This window comes from Microtus oregoni, unplaced genomic scaffold (assembly GCF_018167655.1).
Source record: "Microtus oregoni isolate MIOR12 unplaced genomic scaffold, Mior012 000012F_ref0000307, whole genome shotgun sequence".
Taxonomy (NCBI): Eukaryota; Metazoa; Chordata; class Mammalia; order Rodentia; family Cricetidae; genus Microtus; species Microtus oregoni.
In genome coordinates this window covers 20,993,947-21,013,149 of record NW_024543071.1, presented here as the reverse complement: position 1 = coordinate 21,013,149, position 19,203 = coordinate 20,993,947, and the positions used below count along the sequence as shown (strand labels likewise).

General features: G+C 39.2%; 1 pseudogene; it reads right to left on the bottom strand.

Moving 5' to 3' along the window:
* Positions 1–4,302: 4,302 nt before the first annotated feature.
* On the bottom strand, positions 4,303–18,034 carry LOC121454104 (annotated as a pseudogene).
* Between the last annotated feature and the right edge of the window lie 1,169 nt (positions 18,035–19,203).

Below are 19,203 nucleotides of genomic sequence, written 5' to 3'. Positions count from 1 at the left end.
ACTGAGAAGCTTCTGTTAAGCAAAGGACACTGTCACTAAGACAAAAAGGCAACCTACTGACTGGGAGAAGGTCTTCACCAACCCCGCAACAGACAAAGGTCTGATCTCCAAAATATATAGAGAACTCAAGAAACTTGACTTTAAAATGCTAATTAACCCAATGAAAAAATGGGGCACTGAACTGAACAGAGAATTCTCAACAGAAGAAGTTCAAATGACCAAAAGACACTTAAGGTCATGCTCAACCTCCTTAGCCATCAGGGAAATGCAAATCAAAACAACTTTGACATATCATCTTACACCTGTCAGAATGGCTAAAATCAAAAACACCAATGATAGCCTTTGCTGGAGAGGCTGTGGAGGAAGGGGTACCCTCATCCATTGCTGGTGGGAATGCAATCTTGTGCAACCACTATGGAAATCGGTTTTTCGGTTTCTCAGGAAATTTGGGATCAACCTACCCCTGGACCCAGCAATACCACTCTTGGGAATATACCCAAGAGATGCCCTGTCATATTACAAAAGCATTTGTTCAACTATGTTCATAGCAGCATTATTTGTAATAGCCAGAACCTGAAAACAACCTAGATGCCCTTCAATGGAAGAATGGATGAAGAAAGTGTGGAATATGTACACATTAGAATACTACTCAGCGGTAAAAAACACTGACTTCTCGAATTTTGCATGCAAATGGAAATAGAACACACTATCCTGAGTGAGGTAACCCAGACCCAAAAAGATGAACATGGGATGTACTCACTCATAATTGGTTTCTAGCCATAAATAAACAACATTGAGTCTATAATTTGTGATCCTAAAGAAGCTATATAAGAAGGTGAACCCAAGGACTTAAAATGCTGTCACCATTCTCACTAGGGATTTTGATAATGAATGTCCAGAATGTATGATATATGTGAAAAACTTTGGTACCCACAGACATTATAAGAATCACCTATTGTTTGTTCCTTTGGCATGACATGCAGATCTGTTTCAAGATTCTCACACTCAGGTCAGAAAAAAAAATTTTGAATCTATCAATAAGTCCTGCAGCTTATTTGTCCCATAAGATCCATTGAAAATATAGTAGTGATTCTTGAGATCAAAATGGGTCTGTGCTCCAAGGTCACAAACAAAATATTTAGGTGAAACTACTGGAGGCCTATGAAATGCCATCCATGTTGACTCTAACTCTTTTGATTCTAGTCTTATCCCTCATCCTTGGCAATCAAATGAGGCAAGTTATTGTAATAAAAGAGTTTGTCACAGTGGGATTGGCATTGATGGGTACTTTGGCATACCAGTTGTTTTAACATTCAGGTGAATGTTTCTTTCATTGTAATTTTTTGTTGTTGTTTTGTTTTTCTGGAGGATAAGTCCCGCAGTAAGGACTGACATAATTTACTGTAAGTGTTCGTTCTTGCTTACATGAAAACATTTTTACCACTAAATTTTAATCTTTTTGCTTCTGTAAAATGTTTTCTGAGAATAGGTACCAGTGACGACTCAACATCTCCTTTCTCAAATAAAGATATAAGCCCTTGTTGCTCATCATTGATAGGAAAAAGAGTCCCTGGAATCTGTCTGGATTGGCAGTTTGTCCGTGCTTGTGTGTGCAGGGGTGAGAAGCCTATGGGCCAATCTCAGCAATGCTCCCATCTGAGTCAGTAGTGCCCTATCCTGGAAAACTGGGGAGGACAATTCTATGAATCATGGGTGAATCTGAGTTCCAGGCAAGCCTTGTCTACAGATCCACTTCTAGGCCATTCAGCTCTACACAGAGAAATCCTATTTCAATAAACAAACAAACAAACAAAAACCCAAAGCAAAACAAAAATAATAATCTATTGTGCCAGTAATGTGGAATATATTGAATCGTGTAGAAACATCAAAGAATTAGGAGGAAAAAATTTGAAAAACAGGGAACATCAGCGATCTATGGAGAAAAGTGTAACACTGGAGCACCGGACTGAGCTCCCAAGGTCCCAATGAGGAGCAGAAGGAGGGAGAACATGAGCAAGGAAGTCAGGACCATGAGGGGTGCACCCACCCACTGAGACAGTGGAGCTGATCTATTGGGAGGTCACCAAGGCCAGCTGGACTGTGACTGAAAAAGCATGGGATAAAACCGGACTCTCTGAACATGGCGAACAATGAGGGCTGATGAGAAGCCAAGGACAATGGCATGGGATTTGTTCCTACTTCATGTTCTGGCTTTGTGGGAGCCTAGCCAGTTTGGATGTTCACTTTCCAAGACCTGGACGGAGGTTGGAGTACCTTGGACTTTCCACAGGGCAGGGAACCCTGACTGCTCTTTGGACTGGAGAAGGAGGGGTAGAGGAGTGGGGGGAGGGGGAGAGGGGCAGGAAGAGGGGGAAGGAAATGGGAGGTTGGGAGGAGGCAGAAACTTTTTTTTCTCAATAAAAAATTTTTAAAAACCCTTTAATTATGACATGATCTGTTTACATAACTAAATTATACAAGAGCCTATATTTGCAAAATCATTTCCAGGTAAAACAAAAACATGAGAAAACTATTGAAGACACTCCTTTTCACATATTCATGATTAAAACAGTGAATTTGGCTGTTTATGAAATAATTATTTCATGTTAATACCTGTAGTGAACGTATGATAAAGCAAATCTGAATGTTAAGTGGAAATAATGGAGGAAAATGGAGAAAAAAATCAGTGTGACTTAAAACAAAGCTAATGATTTTTCATTAGAAACTTGTTTCCATGGTCTCATCCCAGAATACAGTGGAGTTTCAACAATGCTATTTTCTGGAAAGAAAATAATATTAATCATGGCCAAACTTCGCATTTAATACATTTGAGCAAAACTTACAGTTGTGGATATTTTCATTGCTACTTTAGAGTAAAAGCAAGATAGTATATCACAGAAATGATTAAAATGTATATAGTACATAGATCATGTAATTGATTTCACAAGTATAGAAAATGAGTAATCAGATTCTATATTGATTAGTTTTAGCCAAGTTGACACAAACCACAAGTTGGCACAAAAGAAGAAAAGTTGGAAGAGTAAATGCTCCAACAACCTAAACTGAGTTCATAATCTTTTCATGCTCTTCCTGCATTTCTGATGATGAGGGAGGACTCAACATGCTATGGGTGATATGACTCACTTGGGTAAATTATTTTTAGGACAACACAGAAAAGAATAAAAAGATAGTAGAAAATGATTATTTCCTTTTTTTATTCCTTTCAGTGGTGAATTTGCTGTGACCAAGAAACCAAAATTGTTTGTATTGAAATTGATCCTAATTTATGTAAACTCAAATAAGGGCAAATGATTTAACAAAGTTGGACTAGTGAGCATAAGAAATTCCTTGAACTTATTGATATTTTACCTTACAATTAACATAATACTGATGGAGGAAGGTCATTGGCTAAGAAAGAAACTGCCTTGGCCCATTTGATAGGCCAGCCTTGAGGTGGGTGTAGTAAACAGAACAGAATGATTGGAGGAAGAGGAAGTGAGCTGAGATGCCATTTACTCTCCACTCTGGGGCAGACACAATGAAGCTCTGACCCAGGATGGACATAGGCTAGAATCTTCCTGGTAAGCACACCTTGGGGTGCTACACACATTAATAGAAATGGGTAATCAAGATGTAAGAATTAGCCAGTAAGTAGCTAGAGCTAATGGGCCAGGCAGTGTTTAAAAGAATACAATTTGTGTGTTGTTATTTTGGGGCATAAGCTAGCCAGGCGGCCGGGAGCCAGGCTGTGGGAAGAGGCCCGCAGCTCCCTCAACATAACACAGTACTCTAATCAATATGCTCAAGCAAAGCATATGGAAGGTAAGACTTTGAGATTGTTATTGTAAGTGTGCATGCCATTCAAATTTAAAAATTTAATAGCCAGTCTTTTATTATATTTGGAACAAAAATCTAAAACAAATTCATTTAGAACTGCACAGACGTAAGAAGATTCTTCCTTTACAAGCAACAGGCGAGTAGCATCCAGAGTGTTGGCAAAGTAACAACCATCCCTTTTCTAACGCAAACACTTAAAGGGGAAAATGACATGAAGACTGAATACACACAGGGAAATGCTAGAGAGCCAACAATGCCAAGTTTTTAAGTAAAACTACTAAGTTTAGTTATTTACAAGTGTACATTTATTTTGAATATTAGTGTTCAAACACGTTTTATTAAGGTCATAAATCAAACCACTAAATGTTATGCAAGAAGAAATAACAATATCATTTTGATACTGTGCAAATAGCTGAGATTCCCTAATCAAAAAAATTCTACTACACTCAATGAGAAATAAAATTATTACATCATACCACAGTTGCCAAAAACTACAAACATAATACAAGAAGGACCCTTAGACACTTAAGAGAAGCAGTCTAGACCATTGCTGTTCAAGAAAGAAAGGAAAAGTGAAGAAAAGAAAGGTGATGCAAAGAAAGCTAATACAATCTTTTCTAGGATTCTTATGTTTTCTTAGTAACTATTGTTATTGGAAATTGTATTGTGGTGAGATGATAAGCAAAGGAAAACAGTATTTTTAATGTATTATTAATGTTTATAATAATAAACATTATTTTATTATTTGTTCCCTTTACAGAATTCTGCAGTGAATATAACAAGTTTCATTCTATCAGCACAAACCTTCCAATGTGGAAAGAGAGGTAATCAACCCATGTACAGAACAACTCATCAAATATCTACTTGCTTGCTCCAACATGAGGCCCTGAGTTCAAATCCCCAGCACACATGTAAAGGCCACGTATGGTAGTAAACATTTATAATCCCAGTGCCGGGGGAGTGAAGATAGAAAAATATTGGGGGCCTGGAGTTCAGCCAGTCTTTTCAAAAGAAAAAGCTTCAGGTTCATGAGAGACCTGGCCTCAAAAAGTAAATGAAATAGAGGAAAATACCCGAGGTTGGCTTCCAGCTTGTACAAACTCAGACATTGGAGAGTGCACCCAATTACACATGGGTTCACCCACCAAAACATATACTCAATCATTAAATCTATGATATTGATGCCTATAAAATGGCAGCAAAGTTCTAGATAATGAAAAGCAAGCATGGTCTTGAAAACACTAGAGTCTCCTAAGTAAGAGAAAAGCTAAGACAAAGGCCTGACACGAGATTGGCGGGTTCAAATAACACTTTGTTATTTTTAACTTACTCCCCCCTCTCTCAATTTAGCAGGAAAAACAATGTCATGGAGGATGGCACCGTTGCTAGGCACCTGCGGTCAGAGACGATATGGCAGCTGTGTAACACACGGATGTAGTGATATTTTGTTTGTGTTTTAACAAATAAAGCTTCCCTGAAGATCAGAGCTCAGAGTTAAGCCAATAGAAGCCAGGTGGTGGTGACTCATACCTTTAATCCCAGGATCTGGGAGTTCCACACCTTTAATCCTAGCACTGGGGAAGTAGAGACAGGAAGGATATGACTGGGCAGAAAGAGGAATATAAGTCAGGAGGAGACGAGACGAGAGTTCAGTGCAGTATGGAGATGCAATCTAAAGCAGTCAATCAGACGATGCTGTCTGTAGGTCAGTAAGAGGGTACAGTTTGAGAACAGAATCGCCCTTTTGGTCTGAGCATCAGTAGAGGTGAAAGGTCATGCTAGTCGCGCTGCACTGCTTCGTTGATCTCTCAGCTTTTACTCCCTCACATCTGACTCCAGATTTTTTTTTATTAAGAACAGCTAGAATTTGTGCTTCACACGGGCAGTATGAAATGCTTGCAAACTCAGAATGTCTGCTCTAGAGAAATTACTGGATCTCTGCAGAATGAGGTTCTTTTTTTTTTTTGTATATTTCTTTTCGTTTTTTTATTGAAAAATAAAAAAAAAAATTCCGCCTCCTCCCAACCTCCCATTTCCCTCCCCTTCCTCCCACACCACTCCCCCTCCCCCCACTCCTTTCCCCATCCCTCTCCAGTCCGAAGAGCAGTCAGGGTTCCCTGCATTGTGGAAAGTTCAAGATCCTCCCCGCTCCATCTAGGTCTAGGAAGGTGAGCATCTAAACTGGCTAGGCTCCCACAAAGCCAGCACATGAAGTAGGATCAAACCCCAGTGCCATTGTCTTTGGCTTCCCATCAGTCCTCATTGTTCAGAGAGTCGGGTTTTATCCCATGCTTTTTCAGTCACAGTCCAGCTGGCCTTGGTGAGCTCGCAATAGATCAGTCCCTCTGTCTCAGTGGGTGGGTGCACCCCTCAAGGTCCCGACTTCCTTGCTCATGTTCTCTCTCCTTCTGCTCCTCATTGGGACCTTGGGAGTGTAGTAGTAGGAGCAGCGGGCTGCGTCCCGGCACCCGGCCACCCACATGGCTAGCTTTACCCGAAATAATTACACGGAAACTGTATTCTTTTAAACACCGCTTGGCCCATTATATCTAGCCTTTTCTCGGCTAACTCTTGCACCTGGACTAGCCCATTTCTTATAATCTGTGTAGCCCACAAGCTGGCTTACCAGGAATGATCTTAACCTGCGTCTGTCTGGAGTGGGAGAATCATGGCGACTCACTGACTCAGCTTCTTTCTCCCAGCATTCTGTTCTGTTTTCTCCACCCATCTATGTTTTAACCTATGAGGGCCAAGCAGTTTCTTTATTGCTTAACCAATGAAATCAACAGATTAATATATGACACTCCCCCATCACTTCCCCTTTTTCTGTTTAAACAAAAAAAGGAAGGCTTTAACTTTAACATAGCAAAATTACATATAGCAAAACAGTTATCAAGCAAGAATTACAGTTACAATATTTATATCTATTTTATATTTTATCATAACTAAGGAAAACTATAACTATCTATTCATTCTTCAATTCCATCAAAGACTCCAGAAGGATATAATACTACCTAAGTAAACAAGAAATAAGAAAACTCTAGAAATGACAGAGACATCTCGCTGCCTGGACAGTCACCCAAAGTTCTTTTGTACCGTTGGGGCATCCATCTTCAGCCTTCAGGCCCATAGTACCCAGCAGACATTTCCATGAAGCAGGAAATTCCAAAGACAGTTCAGTCACTTTCTGCTGTGTCCTGCAGAATGTCTCGCAGACTCTTTCATGAGTCAGGAACCCCGAAAGACCATCTCACCTTTAGGCAAGTTCAGCAGTCCTCTCTCTGCAGGTTCTCTTTGTCCAGTTTATGCAACAGTCCAGGCAAGAACAGTTTCTTGCCCAAATAGCTATCAAACTCCATAAGGATCCTCTTCGATGCCCATCTTCTTCTTGAAGTTGATTGGTGCTGCCAGGAGCAGTTGTATCTCATTGTCATGAAAAGCCCTAAGTTATTAAAACATTAAATACCATATTCTGCAGTCTTTGAAAGATATGAAGAATGTCTATCTAACTGAAATGTATCTCTATATATCTAGAAAATCTAACTAACATGACTACAAGCTTGACTATTACTGATGATTATCCATTAACCTATATTTCTTAATTATACATTACATTTTTTATGAACTACACAATCACAATATCTTAATCAAGAGCAGAAATACATATACATATAGCAAAATTGACCTTAAAATCCACACCAATGCAAATTATTCATACCTATATCATTTCCCCCTTTAAATGTAAAAGAACATTTATAAACAATATTTTGGGAACATGGGCACAGTTTTTTTCTCTCCAAACTGCTTCCTGCTGAATGGGGGCGCTGTTAATCAGATCATTTAGGGTGTAACCTGTGTGCCAGGTTTATCTCAGTTGGCAGTTGAATGAAGTAATTTTTTGAGGGTGTTCACAGAAACTTTTCAGGAGGTTGTGGTCTATCATACCATATCGGGATAGATGCAATCCACAGGGTCTGGTCCTCTGTGAAAACGAAAGAAGACCCTCTCCAAAGCATCATATCCTTAGACCCAAATTTTGAATTCGTAATACCCTTATATCCATTCTGGTTTAGCTTGGCAGCCCATGCAATGAAATGTCTCTCTGTACTTAGCTCCTTCACAGTCAAAAATTTTAAAGAAAACACAATGTACATAATCCAGACTCTCTGTGAATTTTCCATTTTTACGTGGCTTATTTTTACTTTATTTCTCTTAATCTATAACTATCTGTACCCTGTCTCTTTAAAGACTTTACCTTTTTTTTAACCATTAATTTTATTCTCTATATTCTTTTTCTTCTCTCTCTCAAGCCTACGTACATTCATCCAACAGTGTGGTCTTTTATGTCTGAATCTATTTTATTGTGAATCTGTAACATTTTTTTTTTTTTTTACTATCCAGGAGCATTTCTTAAAATGTTAAGCATTCTTAAAAACTTAAGTTGCACCACATAGGGGTAATACGGTACTGCCTGTTTACTGCCAAGTCTAAACCTTAACTGCGCTGTTATTATGGTAATTATGGCAGTTCCTACCTGAGGTCAGCACAGTTCAGCATGGAGCAGCCTCTCCTGCCTCAGATCCATTTGGTGCCCCTGAGCTGAGCACAGTTCCAGGCACACAGCAAGTCCACATTGGAGCCACACTCAGCAGTTTAATTTTGAGACTGAGCGTGCAGCACAGAAACTCTTTTTATCCAAGTTACAACCAAATCTGACACACAGAGCACTGCACAGTCTGAAAACCGGTCTCTTCTGCCATGCTCTTCTGCCTGCCTAAGCCTGATTCTGCAGTCTGCCCAGGTGCGGGCGGAAGCACTGAGCCATTAGCACGATCTCAGAGAACTCTGCTTTCGATCCCAAGCAGGAACACAAACATCCAGTCCCATAAAATCCATTGAAATGCTTTAAAGCCAGAGTTCACGCTGGCAGCACAGCCCCAAGAAGCTGCCCTTAAAATGACACAGCGTTTTTTCTGCTGCTGTTGCCAAATCAGGAAATCTCTCTACAGCATGCCACCAACAAACAGCAAAAATCTGTGTTAAACTCTCTTAACCTTATTTTTAAGCCTTCTCAGGTTTTTACGTGGATTTAGTCCATCACGTCTGGGCGCCACTCTGTTGTAGTAGGAGAAGCGGGCTGCATCCCTAGCACCCGGCTGCCCACATGGCTAGCTTTACCCGAAATAATTACACGGAAACTGTATTCTTTTAAACACCGCTTGGCCCATTATAACTAGCCTTTTCTCGGCTAACTCTCGCACCTGGACTAGCCCATTTCTTATAATCTGTGTAGCCCACAAGCTGGCTTACCAAGAATGATCTTAACCTGTGTCTGTCTGGAGTAGGAGAATCATGGCGACTCACTGACTCACCTTCTTTCTCCCAGCATTCTGTTCTGTTTTCTCCACCCATCTATGTTTTAACCTATGAGGGCCAAGCAGTTTCTTTATTGCTTAACCAATGAAATCAACAGATTGATATATGACACTCACCCATCACGGGAGCTTATTCTAGTGCTCCAAGTGGGTCTCTGTCTCTATTTGCATCCATCCTCCGATGAAGGTTCTATGGTGTTATGCAAGATATTCATCAGTGTGGTTATAGGATAGGGCCATTTCACGTTCCTTATCCTCAGCTGCCCAAGAAACTAACTGGGGACATTGCCCTGGGCACCAGGGAGCCCCTCTAGGTTCAGGTCTCCTGCCTACCCTAAGCTGGATCCCTTAATTAAGATATATGCTTCCCTGCTCCCATAACCATCCTTCCTTTATCCCAGCCATCCCAATTCCCAAAGTTTCCCCCATCCTCCCCTTCTCACATTTCTCTCCCCATCTCCCGTTACCCCTATCCCACCCCTCCCACAAGATCCCAATTTTTGCTAGGCAATCTTGTCTACTTCTCATATCCAGGAGGATAACTATATGTTTTTCTTTGGGTTCACCTTCTTATTTAGCTTCTTTAGGATCAAAAATTATAGACTCAATGTCGTTTATTTATGGCTAGAAACCAATTATGAGTGAGTACATCCCATGTTCTTCTTTTTGGGTCTGGGTTACCTCACTCAGGATAGTGTTTTCTATTTCCATTTGCATGCAAAATTCGAGAAGTCATTGTTTTTTACCGCTGAGTGGTATTCTAATATGTACATATTCCACACTTTCTTCATCCATTCTTCCATTGAAGGGCATCTAGGTTGTTTCCAGGTTCTGGCTATTACAAATAATGTGGCTATGAACATAGTGGAACAAATGCTTTTGTAATATGACAGGGCATCTCTTGGGTATATTCCCAGGAGTGGTATTGCTGGATCCAGGGGTAGGTTGATCCCAAATTTCCTGAGAAACCGAAACACTGATTTCCAAAGTAGTTTCACAAGTTTACATTCCCACCAGCAATGGATGAGGGTACCCCTTCCTCCACAGCCTCTCCAGCAAAGGCTATCATTGGTGTTTTTGGTTTTTGTTTTGTTTTGTTTTTGTTTTTTTTTAAAGGATAGTTTGTTTTCTTTCTTTTTTTTTAGATTTATTTATTTATTTATTATGTATACAACGTTCCTTCTGTGTGTGCCTGCAGGCCAGAAGAGGGCACCAGATCTCATTATAGATGGCTGTGAGCCACCATGTGGTTGCTGGGAATTGAACTCAGGACCTATGGAAGAGCAGCCAGTGCTCTTAACCACTGAGCCATCTCTCCAGCCCTCATTGGTGTTTTTGATTTTAGCCATTCTGACAGGTGTAAGATAATATCTCAAAGTTGTTTTGATTTGCATTTCCCTGATGGCTAAGGAGGTTGAGCATGACCTTAAGTGTCTTTTGGCCATTTGAACATCTTCTGTTGAGAATTCTCTGTTCATTTCAGTGCCCCATTTTTTAATTGGGTTAATTAGCATTTGAAAGTCTAGTTTCTTGAGTTCTCTATATATTTTGGAGATCAGACCTTTGTCTGTTGCAGGGTTGGTAAAGACCTTCTCCCAGTAAGTAGGTTGCCTTTTTGTCTTAGTGACAGTGTCCTTTGCTTTACAGAAGCTTCTCAGTTTTAGTAGGTCCGATTAATTCAATGTTGCCCTTAATGTCTGTGCTGCTGGGCGATCTCATGTGCCCATCTGTTGAAGAGTACTTCCCACTTTCTCTTCTACTAGGTTCAGTGTGTTCAGCCTGATATTGAGGTCTTTGATCCATTTGGACTTGAGTTTTATGCATGGTGACAGATATGGGTCTATTTTCATTCTTCTACATGTTGACAACCAGTTGTGCCAGCACCATTTGTTGAAGATGCTTTCTTTCTTCCATTGTATACTTTTAGCTCCTTTATCTTAAATCAGGTGTTCATAGGTTTGTGGGTTACAATCCGGGTTTTCTATACTACTCCATTGGTCGACTTCTCTGTTTTTATGCCAATACCACGCTGTTTTCATTACTGTAGCTCTGTAATAGAGTGTTATGTCAGGGATGGTAATACCTCCAGAAGTTCCTTTATTGTATAAGATTGTTTTGGCTATCCTGGGTTTTTTGTTTTTCCATATAAAGTTGATTATTGTCCTCTCAAGATCTGTGAAGAATTTTGATGGGACCTTGATGGGGATTGCATTGAATCTATAAATTGCCTTTGGTAGAATTGCCATTTTTACAATGTTGATCCTCCCAATCCAAGAGCAAGGGAGATCCTTCCATTTTCCAATATCCTCTTCAATTTCTTTCTTCAATGCCTTAAAGCTCTTGTCAAATAGGTCTTTCACTTCCTTGGTTAGAGTTACCCCAAGATATTTTATGCTGTTTGTGGCTCTGGTGAAAAGTGATGCTTCTCTGATTTCCCTCTCTGCTTCCATATCCTTTCTGTATAGGAGAGCAACAGATTTTTTGGAGTTGATCTTTATCCTGCCACATTACTAAAGGTGTTTATCAGCTGTAGAAGTTCTTTGGTGGAGTTTTGGGGGTTGCTTAGTTACACTCTCATATCATCTGCAAATAACAAAAGTTTCACTTCTTCCTTTCCAATTCAAATCTCCTTGATCCCCTTATGTTGTCTTATTGCTATTGCTAGAATTTCAAGCACTATATTGAAGAGGTATGGAGAGAGTGGACAGTGTTGTCGTGTTCCTGATTTTAGTGGGATGGCGTTGAGTTTCTCTCCGTTTAATTTGATGTTTGCTGTCAGCTTGCTGTAAATAGCTTTTATTATATTTAGGTATGTCTATTATATCCCTAATCTCTCCAAGACTTTTATCATAAAGGGATGTTGAATTTTGTCAAATGCTTTTTCAGCATCTAATGAAATGGTCATATGTTTTTTTTCTTTCAGTTTATTTATATGATGGATTACATTGATAGATTTTCGTATGTTGAACCAGCCCTGCATCTCTGGGATGAAGACTACTAGATCAAAATAATTTTTCTAATGTGTTCTTGGATTCGGTTTGCCAGTATTTTATTGAGGATTTTTGCGTTGATGTTCATGAGTGAGATTGGCATATAATTCTCTTTCTTGGTTGAATCTTTGTGTGGTTTTGGTACCAGGGTAATCATAGCTTCATAAAAGGAATTTGGCAATGCCTCTTCTGTTTCTATATTGTGAAATACATTAAGGAGTATGGGTATTAGGTCTTCTTGGAAGTTCTGGTAGAATTCCGCATTGAATCCATCTGGTCCTGGGCTTTTTTTTGGTAGGGAGGTTTTTGATAACCGCTTCTAATTCTTCCCGATTAAGAGGTATATTTAGATTGTCCACCTGGTCCTGGTTTAACTTTGGTATATGGTATTTATCTCAAAAAGTGTTCATTTCTTTTACATTTTCCAGTTTTGTGGCATACAGGCTTTTGTAGTAAGATCTAATGATTCTCTGAATTTCCTCTGTGTCTGCGGTTATATCCCCCTTTCATTTCTGATCTTATTAATTTGCATATTCTCTCTCTGCCATTTGATTAGTTTGGATAGGGGTTTGTCAATCTTGTTGATTTTCTCCAGGAACCAGCTTTTTGTTTCATTGATTCTTTGGATTGTTTTCTGTGATTCTATTTTGCCCTCAGTTTGATTATTTCCAGTCTTCTACTCCTCCTAGGTGAGTCTGCTTCTTTTTTTTCTAGAGCTTTCAGGTGGGCTGTTAAGTCTCCAACGTGTGCTTTCTCTGTTTTCAATAAGTGGGCACTTAGTGCTATGAACTTTCTTCTTAGGACAGCTTTCATAGTGTCCCATAAGTTTGAGTATGTTGTTTCTTTATTTTCATTAAATTCAAGGAAGGCTTTATTTTCTTTCTTTATTTCTTCCTTGTTCCAGATGTGGTTCAGCAGTTGACTGTTCAGTTTCCAAGAGTTTGTAGGCTTTCTGGGGGTAGCATTGTTGTTGAATTCCAACTTTAATCTATGGTGATCTGATAAGACACAGGTGGTTACTAATATTTTTTTGTATCTCTGGAAGTTTGCTTTGTTACCGAGTATGTGGTCAGTTTCCGAGAAGGTTCCATGCGCTGCAGAGAAGAAGGTATGTTCTTTCCTATTTGGGTGGAATGTTCTATAGATGTCTGTTAAGTCCATTTGATTCATTACCTTCATTAATTCTCTTATTTCTTTGTTAGGTTTCTGTCTGATTGACTTGTCCATTGGTGAGAGAGGAGTGTTGAAGTCTCCTACTATTAGTGTGTGCGGTTTGATGACGGGCTTGAGTTTTAGCAATGTTTCTTTTACGTACATGGGTTCTTTTATATTAGGGGCATAGATATTCAAGATTGAGACTTCATCCTGATGATTTGTTCCTGATATGAGTATATAATGTCCCTCTCAATCTCTTCTGATTGATTTAAGTTTGAAGTCAAATTTGTTAGAAATTAGTATGGCCACACCTGCTTGTTTCTAGGTCCATTTGCTTGATAAGCCTTTTCCAGCCCTTTACTCTGAGTAGGTGCCTGTCTTTGTGGTTGAGGTGTGTTTCTTGTAAACAGCAGAATGTTGGATCCTGTTTTCGTATCCAATCTCTTAGCCTGTCCCTTTTTATAGGTGAGTTGAGTCCATTTACATTAAGTGATATTAATGACCAGTGGTTGGTAACTCCGATCACTTTTGTTAGTAGAGTTTCTGTGTATTCCTTCTTCGGGTTGTGCTGGTGAAGGGTCTCTAGATGTCTGAGTTATTGTGGTCATTGTTGGACTCCTTGGTTAGTGGTTCTCCTTCTATTACTTTCTTATGGCTGAATTTGTGGCTACGTATTGTTTAAATTTGTTTTTATCCTGGAAAATTTTGTTTTCTCCATTATAGTTAACGAATGCTTGGCTGCATATAGTAGTCTGGGCTTGCATTCATAGTCTCTTTGATCCAGTCTATTTGCTGTACTTTATGCTTCTTGAACCTTTCTTTAAGTTGGGAAAGTTTTCTTCTATAATTTTATTAAATATATTTTCTGGACCATTGAGCTGCTCCTCTTCTCCTTCTTCTACTCCTATTATTCTTAGGTTTGGTCTTTTTATTGTATCCCAGATTTACTGAATATTTTGTGATAAGAGTTTGTTGGATTTGCTGTTTTCTTTGATCAGTGCGTTTATTTTCTCTATGGTGTCTTCAGAATCTGAGACTCTTCTATCTCTTGTATTTGGTTGGTTATGTTTGTTTCTGTAGTCTCTATTCATTTACCTAGATTTTCCATGTCCAGGCGGCCCTCTGTTTGTGTTTTCTTCCTCCTCTCCATTTCAGTTTTCAAGTCTTGAACTGTTTCCATTATATGCTTGATTGTTTTTCCTTGTTTTCCTAGGGTATCATTTACTGATTTATTCAATTCTTCAAACTTTCTCTTATGCTTCTCATCCATTTCTTTAAGGGTGTTCTTTACATGCTGTTTAAGGGCCTCTATCACTTTCATAAAGTCAATTTTTTCTACTTCTTTTTTTAAATTTATTTATTAATGATTTCTGCCTCTCCCCTTCCACCGCCTCCCATTTCCCTTCCCCTCCCCCTCCCTCATCAGGTCGAAGAGCAATCAGGGTTCCCTGACCTGTGGAAAGTCCAAGGACCACCCACCTCCATCCAGGTCTAGTAAAGTGAGCATCCAAACTGCCTAGGCTCCCCCAAAGCCAGTACGTGCAGTAGGATCAAAAACCCATTGCCATTGTTCTTGACATAAAGAAAGATATTTTGTCTAATTCTTCTTGATTAAGGTGTTCATGTCCTCCTGTTGTGAGGTCGCTGGGTTTTGGTGGTTTCATGTTGTTTTTCAGATTGTTGGGTGAATTCTTGCATTGGTGCCTGCCCATCTCTTCCTCTGAATGGTCCCCTATGGATCTTCTTTTACAGGATCAGGTCCCCTTGCCCACTGATGTACCTTCCCAATGATGTCACTCCCCAATGATGGCTCTCCTGTTCCAGGCTGCTGCCAAGGGTCAGAAACTCACTCACCCCAATGATGGCTCTCCTGGTGCCCAGATCAGATCTCCGTGCTGCTTGGGTATCTCGTAAACAAAGGGCCTACCTTGCTTGCTGCAGGCAGGCTATTGAGACAAAGGAACTACCGCCCTCCCAGTTGCCCTCCCAATTCAGATTCGGTCTCAGCACCCGAACAGGTTGAGCTGGGAGATGTTATGTGGCCAAAGAGGGGAGGGAGTCAGATGGGGGGAGGAGGGTTCTGGATGCAAGCTGGGTGGGATAGGAAGAGAGAGGAAGTATCAGGCAGTATAGCCCCTGCAGGATGACCAGGAAGGGTAGGAGGGATGTGGAAATTCTGAGTTCCCTGTTCTGGGCTGCTGCCCGAAAACAGAAACAGTATTTTTGATCAGAGGAATATATGGCTCCATACTGCTGTAGAAAATTAACATGAGACCCATACCTATGACATCTCTTTAGAAAACAATGCTTTGAATAGGATGGGAAAAATTGACTGATGTAGATATACATAGTAGAAGAAATAAATGTCAGATTATAAACCTTCACTTACCATTGGTTTTCTTCAGTTCCTCCACAAGGAACTGTGCTTCTTCTTGAATTTGGTTTTCAATACTCCTTTTCCCCATGCCCAGTTTTCTCAAGGTTAAGAGTGAGAAGTGCCTTGTTTCTTTCCATGCATCTCCATTGCTAAAACCAATGCCTAAAGAAATTGGAATAGAAGATTAGGGAGCATGTATGAGAGACAGATAAAGGAACAGACTGATCTCAGTATAGATTCCAAAACTTATTCATGAAGAGCAACATGACTTCTGCTTTCCACCTTCCACCTCACTATGTATACTACCCAGTATACACAGAAGCACATGCATACTTACCAAGGTCTTTAGCAATCATCTGAAACATTGGGACACTTCCTCTTCAACTAAACTCCTCACCATGACCTATGAGAGCTTCTTTTATTGCCTCATAGCCATGTAACACCACTGTAGGTTTCATGCCAAAATACAGAGTGAACACAGGGCCATAGATTTTAGAGAACTGTAATGATAATAGAAAACAAATATTCTAAAAATGCCACTGTAGTTTACCTATTCTTACTGGTAATAGAACTGTGTTAAAAAATATTTATGCAGAAAAACTAAGTTTGAAGTTTGTATATACCTTTCAATATGATGATTGTTACATATAAATGACCTTCTGGGTTCCAGCAATATCCCAGGACACTTATAGTCTAAAGAGAAGGAATCACCTTACTATGATACTCACCAAGTTCCTTTGTCATAGTTCACAAAGTACCTGAAGTAAAAATTCCACACTCATTTCCTGGGTTCTAATGCAAAGAAGTAGAGCCTTCAAATCCACACTATTCTTATCCATTTTATGGATAATGCAGATCATTCTCACGCTAACTACATACTGACATAGACATCAATAGTCACATGATTTCTGTGGACCCAGTTGTGAAATACTTTCTGTTGAAAATTACAAAACCTGTGAAGAAGGGTAAACATCTAAACTCTTGGGTCAGCACAAGAGTTCAAATTCAGTCCTCATCTATTATTACAAAAGTACAGAGTAAGCGTTACAGAAGCTGCACCACAATATACAGAACTGTAGAAAAAATATTCTCATCATGAAATATTTTTGGTCCTAGGCATAGGCTTTGTATGGAATCAAAGGAGATCGGGAAACCACAGTATAAGCTAAGCAACACTGTTTATGGTTTCCTTTTCCTGTGCGATTCCATGCCCATTACTTTACTTTTAATCAGGATCCAGTTAATTCTACAGAGTAAGGCATGAATGAATAATCCAAGAACAATATATCTCTACATTTATGACTCATTTAAATAATATTCATTGTAATGCTAATTCCAATTGGCCTTAATACTAAACACCTAGAGTCAGATATTAGGGGGTGAGAGCTGAGAGATCAGAGAAGCAGTTCAGCCAGCCACTAGAGGGACTTTTACCTCTGCAAAATCCTCAGATTCAAAGGTGTGATCCTGTCTTTTGAACCTCAAACTGCATCTCCAGACTGAATCCTCAGACTGAATGCTCAGACTGTATCCTCAGGCCTGTTCAGAGTACATCTAAGCTCTTGTCTCCTCCCGCCTTGAGTTCTCTCTCTGCCCAACCATATCACTTCCCTTCTCTATCTCCCTGGTACTTGATTTAAAGGTGTGAGCCACTACCACACGGCTCTGTTTCTTTTTGGGATGGCACCAGTATAGTGTAGCCCAGGGTGACTTTGAACTCACAGAGGTCTGTCTGCCTTTGTCTTCCAAATCCTGGAATTAAAGTTATGTGCCACCACTGCACATATATTTTATTAGTTGTAATTTGATTAGCACATACCTGAAATTAGTTCTGCACTTTGATCTTTAGGCAAGATTTATTTGTTAGATCACAAAATATCACTATAATCCTCAGTCTTCACCATTAGTCAAAATAATAGAAAATGTTTATGAAAGCAGTATTTGAAAACTTGTTTATTACTCATTCCAACTGCAGTACTACAGGCAAGTCTCAGAAAAGACAAAAACAACTTTACTGTTTTTCACTCTACATCCATTTAAAAAATATGTTCTCTAGTACTAGAGTTTCTTTGAAAGCAGCATCACTTTTATCTCTCTTTACAAAGTGCCAGTCAAGCATAAAGTATAATTACATTGGTAAAGGCTTGGTGAACATTTTTTACATCTATCTGGTGGATATTGCCAATAATTGGCAGAGGAGTCGGTCCAGGAGATAGCTTCACTCTCTTACAACTCCGTTTTCAGTATGAGAACAGAAGCAGACATGTCAGAATGAGCACTGAGCCCATGACCAGATCCATGGTTAGCCTTCCCACTGGCACAAGTGTGATCAGGTAGTACAGAGGTTTTATAATGTGGTCATAGAATTGTCCTCTTGTACTTTGGAGCATTATTGAGTAACCAACTAGGCACTGTTTAAGCTCTCTTCCAACTAGACTTTGTCCCTGTGAAAACAAAAAATAAAAATGAACAGTTATTTAACCTTGTCCTTTATAGGGTGCCTCTTAGTGATTTTGACCTAATTTTATATAGTTATGACCAAATATTGGTGATAAATATGAACAATGATTTTGATATTGTGAAAGTCTGTCTTTATTTAAAATAGTTAATTTTTAGAAAGTATTTTATTCTGAAATTATAGTATAATTTTGCCAGTTTACAGTTTCTACTGTATGCTTGTTTTTGTGATTATTTAAAATAGTTAATGGATATGTAATTAGCATATGTTCATTTCACAAAGTAATAGGATTCAAAATGTTATTTTCTTTCAAGTGTATCTTGTACTTTGACAGACAGTTTCTTCCTCTTCATTGTCTAGTTCATCATTCTTTCTGTACTTAGTTTCTGCTTGCAAATATTCCCCTATATTATTAGAAAAGCTACTCTAGAATATCATAATATATAGACTTTATGATAATTTATGCTGGAGGGGTTGTGGGGAAAGGGAACACTCCTGCATTGCTGGTGTGAGCACAAGCTGGTACATCCCCTTTGGATGTCAGTGTGGCAATTTCTCAGAAAATTAGGGAACAACCTTCCTCAAGAGCCAGTAATACCACTTTGGGGTATATATCCAAAAGATGTTCAATCATGCCACAAGGATATATGTTAAACTATGTTAATAGCACCCTTGTTTGTCACAGCCAGAATTTGAAAACAACCTAAACACCCTTCAACTGAAGAATGGATAAGGAAAATGTAGTACATTTACACAATGTTGTACTACACAGCAGAAAAAAATAATGTCATCTTGTAATTTTGCAGGCAAATTAATGAAGCTAGTAAACATTATTTTGAGTTAGGTAATCCAGACCAAGAAAGACAATTATCACATGTACTTACTCATAAGTAGTTTCTAAACAAAAAGCAAAGAAAACCAGCCAACAAATCACAATCCCAGATAACCTAGACAACAATCAGGACACTTAGAGAGACATATATATCTAATATTCATGGGAAGTAGAAAAAA